This window comes from Pristiophorus japonicus, unplaced genomic scaffold (genome assembly GCF_044704955.1).
Source record: "Pristiophorus japonicus isolate sPriJap1 unplaced genomic scaffold, sPriJap1.hap1 HAP1_SCAFFOLD_332, whole genome shotgun sequence".
NCBI classification, from domain to species: Eukaryota; Metazoa; Chordata; class Chondrichthyes; family Pristiophoridae; genus Pristiophorus; species Pristiophorus japonicus.
Window position 1 is genome coordinate 363,412 of NW_027253128.1, and position 8,316 is coordinate 371,727.

Sequence of the window (8,316 nt, forward strand, 5' to 3'; positions counted from 1 at the left end):
CTTCAGATTTCTCTGACCGGGATGGAACTTGTCCACTCTCAGTTGTACTTTTCCCAAATAAAGTGTGGGACATTCATTGTGGATGCGTGGAAGCAGTCTGGTCCCGCACACTGCAGACACTTACATGTCACCGCCAACCAGCTCACCCACAAACGGTGTGATCTACCTTCCAGCCTTCCGGTGCCTTGTCTGTGACGAAGTATTCTGACTGTCCCGAAGCCGGTATCCTTTGTCATCAATAGGGTTTTAAGTTGATTCGGTAATTTTTACCTGCTGGACAGTCGAGGCACAAATTGTAGAATGGAAAACTTGCGTGGACCCCGGTTTTCTAGTGGTTGATTTTCCTGGTTGGGTCCGTCGGTCGCGGTGGTCCGGTTGATGGCTGTTACCAAGTCAGTTGGTATTGATGTACCTCTGATTGGTTTTTTGAAGTTCTTTTCTCCGATGTCGTGATGTCTCTTCCTGTGTTATCTCGCCGTGTGCTCTCGATCTTGATCTAGTTGTTCCAAAGTAATGGTCAGAAAAATAGGTTGCTCTTGGTACGATAGGCCCCCAGTTATACTCTGAGAGGCTGCTTAATCTTCGTGCCAAATCTAACGTTTCTTCTGTTTAAGTTTTGCTGCCCATTGATTTAAGTAGTCTTCTTTGTATAAGTTTTGGCGGACTAGCTAACTGAGACTTGATTAAATGTTTTAATCTGGAGTTGATAGACTTTGGGATGGCGATACTCCTTCTTTATGAACTGATGAACTCTTGTCCATTGTAATAGCACTGCTTTGGCTTCGGGAAGTCTGGGCTGAGCCAGATATTTCTATACATGTTGAAAAGGTGTTGGAATATGGATGTGATATTTGGGTCCTGTGGGTAAGGTGGATAATGTTTCTTCCGTGGTCGATTGTTTAAATGCTAATGTTTTCTGGGAGCCTGACTATGGTTAAAGAGCTCCCCCAGACAAACTGATGAGCTACAATATCCAAACTCTAAATCCACCCCTCTGTCACTGCAGCTTTTCCCCACAGGCCCAAACATGTCTTTTAAAATCCCAAACTTGATTAAGAATTGTAGATTTCTTCCATATGCTTTTTAGAATCCCAAACTTTATGTTTACTCGTCCCAAATCGAATTTCCTTTTCAGTGAGTCCAAACACTGGGGGGTTTCCACGAATTTTGGAATCTACATAGGCAGTCCCTCGGAATCGAGGAAGACTTGCTTCCACTCCGAAAATGAGTTCTTTGGTTGCTGAACAGTCCAATACTAGAGCCACAGATCCTATCACAGGTGGGACAGATAGTCGTTGAGGGAAGGGATGGATGGGACAGGTTTGCCGAACGCTCTTTCTGCTGTCTACACTTGATTTCTGCATGCACTCGACGATGAGACTCGAGGTGCTCAGCGCCCTCTCGGATGCACTTCCTCCACTTAGGGTGGTCTTGGGTCAGGGACTCCTGAGTGTCAGTGAGGATGTTGCACTTTATCAGGGAGGCTTTGATTGTGTCCTTGTAGAGTTTCTGCTGCCGACCTTTGGCTCGTTTGCCATGACGGAGCTCCGAGTAGAGCACTTGCTTTAGGGGTCTCTTGTCTGGCATGAGGACAATGTGGCCTGCCCAGCGGAGCTGGTCGAGTGTGGTCAGTGCTTCAAAGCTGGGGATGTTAGCCTGAATAAGGTCGTTGATGTTGGTGCGTCTGTCCTCCCAGGGGATTTGTTGGATCTTGCGGAGACATCGTTGGTGATATTTCTTCAGCAACTTGAGGTGTCTACTGTACATGGTCCATGTCTCTGAGCCTTACAGGAGGGCAGGTATTACTACAGCCCTGTAGACGATGAGCTTGGTGGCAGTTTTGAGGGCCTGGTCTTCAAACACTCTTTCCCTCAAGCGGCCGAAGGCTGCACTTGCGCATGGAGGCCGTGTTGAATCTCGTCGTCGATGCCTGCTCTTGTTGATAGGAGGCTCCCGAGATATGGGAAGTGGTCCATGGTGTCCAGGGCCGCGCCGTGGATCTTGATGATTCGGGGGTAGTGCTGTGCGGTGAGGACAGGCTGGTGGAGGACCTTTGTCTTACGGATGTTTAACGTAAGGCCCATGCTTTCATAGGCCTCAGTAAATACGTCGACGATGTCCTGGAGTTCAGCCTCTGTATGTGCGCGGACGCAGGCCTTGGTGAGGCCACACCTGGAATATTGTGTACAGTTTTGGTCTCCTAATCTGAGGAAGAACGTTCTTGCTATTGAGGGAGTGCAGCGAAAGTTCACCAGACTGATTCCTGGGAGGGCAGGACTGACATGTAAAGAAAGACTGGATCAACTCGACTTATATTCACTGGAATTTAGAAGAATGAGAGGGGATTACATGGAAACATAAAATTCTGACGGGATTGGACAGGTTCGATGCAGGAAGTATGTTCCCGATGTTGGGGAAGTCCAGAACCAGGGGTCACAGTCTAAGGAAAAGGGGTAAGCCATTTAGGACCGAGATGAGGAGAAACTGCTTCACTCAGAGAATTCTGAACCTGTGGAATTCTCTACCACAGAAAGTTGTTGAGGCCAGTTCGTTCGATATATTGAAAAGGGAGTTAAATGTGGCAATTACGGCTAAAGGTATCAAAGGTATGGAGAGAAAGCAGGACAGGAGTACTGAGGTGCATGATCAACCATGATCATATTGAATGGTGGTGCAGGCTCGAAGGGCCGAATGGCCTAATCCTGCACCTGTTTTCTATGTTTCTATGTTTTTATTTTTCTATGCAAAGCACTGAAAAAAATGGTTGAATTTTCGACTCTGCCTCAGTTAGCATTTCTATTATTGTGCAAAAGAAGGTGACGGGTTAATTAATGATGCAATCCCGTGAAAGCAACACAAAAGTTTAACAAAAAAACATACGGGGACTTGCAGGTGAGCACTGCTTCTGACACCCGGTGGGAATGGGCGGGGATTTTAAAGCCCCTTGTATTGTGAAACCTTCATATCGTCAAACATTTCCGATGTGCTGTATCGACCTCGTGGCGCAACGGTAGTGCGTCTGACCCCAGATCACATCGAGGTCACTGTTTTTCAGGGTAATTCGGGAATTAATATTTTCTTTGCTGTTTGGCAACAACCAGACCCTTGCTCCAAGGTCTGTCTCACTGTTTCCCCGGTGTCAGGCAGAGATACTCCTGCTGCCCTCATTTATTTCATGTGACAGGACACAAAAGTTCAAAATAAACCTGCAGTTGGCCACATATTGCCCTAAATAGTCAGGATGGCTGAGCGGTCCAAGGTTCTGTGTTTCGGTCGCAGTATCGTCTGGAGGTGTGGGTTCATATCACACTTCTGACACTTCCTGTTTTTAATCATTAAGTGAAACTCATTGTTTGACACCACGACCAACGCCTAAAAAGTGGGATTTTGCAGTCCACCTGCTCGCTTAACACTTCCGTCTGACCTGGTGCTGAAAGTGGAGATGCTTCCGCAGTGTAGCGGTTAACACGTTCGCCTCACACGTGAAAGCTCACCAGGTGGGATTATTTTCTGGAGCTTTCTCCTCATGCATGCTCAGGGGCGAGTTTGTTCTCATGTGAAATGTCATAAGATCATAAGCATGTAAGGATTAGGGGCCAGAGGAGGCCATTCGGCCCCTCAAGCCTCGTCCACCATTCAAGAAGATCCTGGCAGTTCCTCGACAGCAAGTTTAAACATCTGGGGCAGAGCTGTAATCAACGACAAAAAGTTGCATTTTGCAGAAGCCCAGCTAACTCAGTCAGTAGATCATGAGATTCTAAATCTCAGGCTCACAGGTGCGAGCCCACGTTTGGTGATAATTTTTCATCGAATTATATAATCAGAAGTTTACAGCAGGGAAGGAGGCCATTTCGGCCCATCGTGACCGTGCCGGCCAATAACAGGCTCTCCAGCCTAATCCCACTTTCCAGCTCTTGGTCCATAACCCTGCAGGTTACGGCACTTCAGGTGCACATCCAAGCACTTTTTAAATGTGGTGAGAGTTTCTGCCTCTCCCACCCTTTCAGGCAGTGAGTTCCAGACCCCCACAACCCTCTGCGTGAAGAAATTTCCCCTCAAATCCCCCCTACACTTTATACCAATGACTTAAACTTTATGCCCCATTGTTGTTGACCCCTCTGCTAAGGGAAATGGGCCCATTCTATCCACTATATCAAGGCCCTTCATAATTGTATACATTTCAATGATGCCTCCCCTCAGCCCACTTTGTTCCAAGAAAAACAACCCCAGCCTATCCAATCTGTCCTCATAGCTAAGATTCTCCACTCCCGATAACATCCTCGAAATCTCCTCTGTAAGTCTCCAGTGCAATCACAGTCTTCTTCCTGTAAAGTGGTGAGGAGAACTGCATGCAGTACTCCAGCTGTGGCCTAACCAGTGTTTTATATTCAAGCATAATCCACCTGCTCTCTTATTCTAGGCCTCGGCTAATAAAGGCCAGCATTCTGTATGTCTTCTTAATCAGCTAATCCACCTTGCCTGCTACCTTAAGGGATCTGTGGACATGCACTCCCAGGTTGCTTTTTTCCTCTACAATTCTCAATGTCCTACCATTTAATGTTTAATCTCTTTCTATTGTGTCTGCAAGCACTCAAGTAATGACTCCATGAGGCAAGGTATTGTACTTGAACTGTGGTGACCTTAGTCCATTTATTGCAGCTCCTGAGTGAGGGTACATTATGGTGAGCTCCGTTTTATACCTGGTTACCTGTCGTGTACCGGTGATCCCGAGGTCTCCACCAGTTGCATCCTCTGGTGGTACAGGCATAGTGTATACAGTGTGAAGGTACATCCAGTAGTCTTATGTAACTGTACATTGAGTGTACAGGAAGTATACTTATATTATACAGACACAACATCACTCTCCCCTAAGTCTTGTGCCACTGGCCTTTGCATTGTGTGCTCTGGCCCGAGACTTGAGTGCCCAAAGCCCTTGCACCTTGTCGATGCTTTGGCTTGGTTCTCTCCTTGTGGACCCCCAAGTCCTTATTGCCACGACATTGGGAAATGTTCAGCAGTGGATGGTTGGAGGTTGCAGTGGGGGTTGAGTGGGTTCTGGGTGTGATCCATGTGTGTCCATGGCTACATACATCCATTCCCCCCCCCATACATAGACCATGTGTATGGCTCAACACCTGCATGTGCAGACCTGTACAGACAGAAATAACAAAAAAACATCGGATTAGTTACATCACTGTTTGGGTTCTGCAGTAGTGGAACAAGTATATTTTACAGGTAAGGTACATACGTGGTATCACAGTCTTTCCCCTGGGTTGTGCAGGTGCAGGTGGGTGAGGACACTAGTTCCAGAGTAACCAGACTGCGTCCAGATTGTCTCATGACGGAGCTGTGTCCCCTGCCAGCTGGGTGGGCTCAGATCGCTCACCTGTCTGAGTCACAGAGCCTTTGCCGTTGCCTAGTTAGGGGCAGAGCCACAGGAGTGTGTGGCCTCCTTGTCCTCCTTTGAGGGCTGCGGTGTCTCCCTGCTGCTCTTCAGCGATAGTGGGAGCCTGGTCATCCCAGGTCCCGTTGGGAGGGCAGGAGGGTGATATCCGCTCGCTCCCAGTACTGGCCCTGGTGGCCAGAGTTAGAGCCGATCGGGGGCAGGGTACCGGTCGTGGTGCCTTTGCCGTCCGCTGATCACTGGCCCTGCAGCTGGTATGCTCCCTCTGTGTGTGGCCACACTCCCTGGGGTATCACATTGATCCCGGAGGGGCAGGCTACATGATCGCTGGACCTGGGTGCTGACGGGAGGTTGCCCTTGGTTTTGTCGGCAGACATGTAAATCGCACGTCATCACTTCGTTTACTCTCACAATACATTGGTTCTGACCTCAATTGCCCGACTTATCATGATTAGTTACATTTACAAACTTGAAATTGTCAGTTACATCTTTTACATTTGTATCACCATCATCGCTATATAAAGAGTGGAACTGTCCCTTTAATTGTGATGGGTTGCCGGTCTCCTTTAAGAGGGTCTTTCAATCTTTACCCCAATACGGTTCGCCGCTCGGCATCACGTGTTGCTCCCTTGTGGTCTGGCTGCCGCCATCTTGACTTCAGGCCCTTCACCTCGTGGTTCAGACGCCATCTTCTTTCTCTCCATGAGGTAGGCTGCGGTGATCCTTTTCTCCCCAGGTTCTGCCACGGATGGCAGGAAGTAACCTTCTGCGTGAGTTTTCTTCTCTGGAGTCCTGCCACTGGAGCCTGGAAGGTGAGGTCTGGTTGTTTGGGCTGGATCATCTCGCCGTTGGGTTGAGCGGTCTGTGTCGTCGCCTCACAGTCGAGTTGGGTGGTTGGTTTTTCAGGTGTTGTGCTGGATCCAACTTCGGGGCCATGAGGGATGTCGATCGCTGGAGGTTGGAGCTATTCCCAGCTCCAATTGATCTTTTTCATCCACCTTCTTCCTAATAGCTTTGGACCATCCCCAGCAATGATCCACAAAGGTAACCTGTGCATCTCGCCGCCATGGGACACCTGGACATCCACGCTGCCAACGACTGGGATGTATCGTTTGTGTAGGTGAGCAGTTTCACTTCGATCGGGATCATTTTAGGTCGTCGATTGGATTGTCCCAGAGTTTCTCAAAGGCTGCCTGATTCATCAGTGACTGGCTCGCCCCTGTGTTCACCTCCATCGTGACTGGAACATAGTTGACTTCAACTTCCATTTTCACCGGGGAACTCTCGGTGGTGCAGGTTAACACTCCGTACACCTCATCGTCACTGGACTCCGGATGATCAGCCAACTCTTGATCGACTCGGTGAGTATGATTTCTCTTGCATATTCGCTGGAGGTGGCCCTTCATGTTACAGCCTTTGCAAGTATAGTCTTTATAGCGGCACTGGTGGGCCCTGTGATTTCCTCCACAGCGCCAGCATGGGGTTGGCCGGTTGGCCCCATGTGGCGGACTCAGGATTGTGGGACTCGGGGTTCTGTTCTCTCTTCCCTGAGAGAGACTGCTAGCAGCAGCCCTGCCTCTAAAAGGCAACTTTCGGTTCACAGTACTTGCCGGTTTAGAGTCCTGGGGGTGAGACATCCACTTGGAATCGCAGGCCGAGATCATGAACTTCTGCAGGGTGACCGTGGTGTCCGCAGAGAGCAGCCTGTGGAGAAAGCCCTTTTGACCGATTCCAATAACAAAGATGTCCCTTAGTGGTTCGGTGAGGTGATCACTAAAATCACATGGTGCAGCCAATCGTCTCAGGTCTGCAGCATATTTTGCGATTTCTTGGCCTTCGGATCCACCGGTGGGGAGAGAACCGGTGTCTGGCTGTGAGGATGCTCTCTTTAAGTTTGAGCTGTTCCTGTACCAGCGTTACGAGCTCAAGATATGTTATTGGCTTCTCTGGGACTAGCAGGTCCCTGACAAGGCCATAGACGGTGGGCCCACAACTGCTGAGCAGGATAGCTCTGCAGTTATCAGCCAGCGAGGTCGCGTCGTCTCCCCCCATGTCATTTGCAATAAAGAAGTGTTCGAGCCTTTCCACAAAGGCCTTCCAATCTTCCCCATCGGCGAATTGTTCAAACGTGCCAAGGTTAGCCAGTGTCACATGGAAATTCGTATTCTCGTCACCAGTTATTGTGTCTGTAAGCTAGTAATGACTCCACGAGGTAAGGTATTGTACTTGAACTGTGGTGACCTTAGTCCACTTATTGCAGCTCCTGAGTGAGGGTACAGTATTGTGAGCTCCCTTTTATACCTGGTTACCTGTTGTGTGCAGGTGACCCCGAGGTCTCCACCAATTGCACCCTCTGGTGGTACAAGCATAGTGCATACAGTGTGAAGATACATCCAGTGGTCTTATGTAACTGTACATTGAGTGTACAGGGTGTGTACTTATTTTATACATGCACAACAAAAATCATCGGTTAATTAATGGTGTTTTCCCGTGAAAGCAGGATAAAATTTAACAATGATTTAATTTCTGCATTTAGAAAGACATGGGTTAATCACTGATAGTCAGCATGGATTTGTTCAGGGAAGGTTTTGTCTGACTCACTTGATTGAATTTTTTGAGGAGGTAACCACGTGGATCGATGAGGGCAGTGTGTATGATGTAGTGTATAAGGATTTTAGCCAAGCTTTCGCCATGTTCCCACATGGAAGACTGGTCACGAAAGTAAAAACCCATGGGACCAGGGCAAAGTGGCAAGTTGGATCCAAAATTGGCTCAGAGGCAGGAAGCAAAGGGTAATGTTTGATGGGAGTGTTTGGGACTGGAAGGATGGTTCCAGTGGGGTTCCACAGGGCTCAGTGCTAGGTTCCTGACTTTTAGTGGTAACATCAATGATCTAAACTTAAATATAGGAG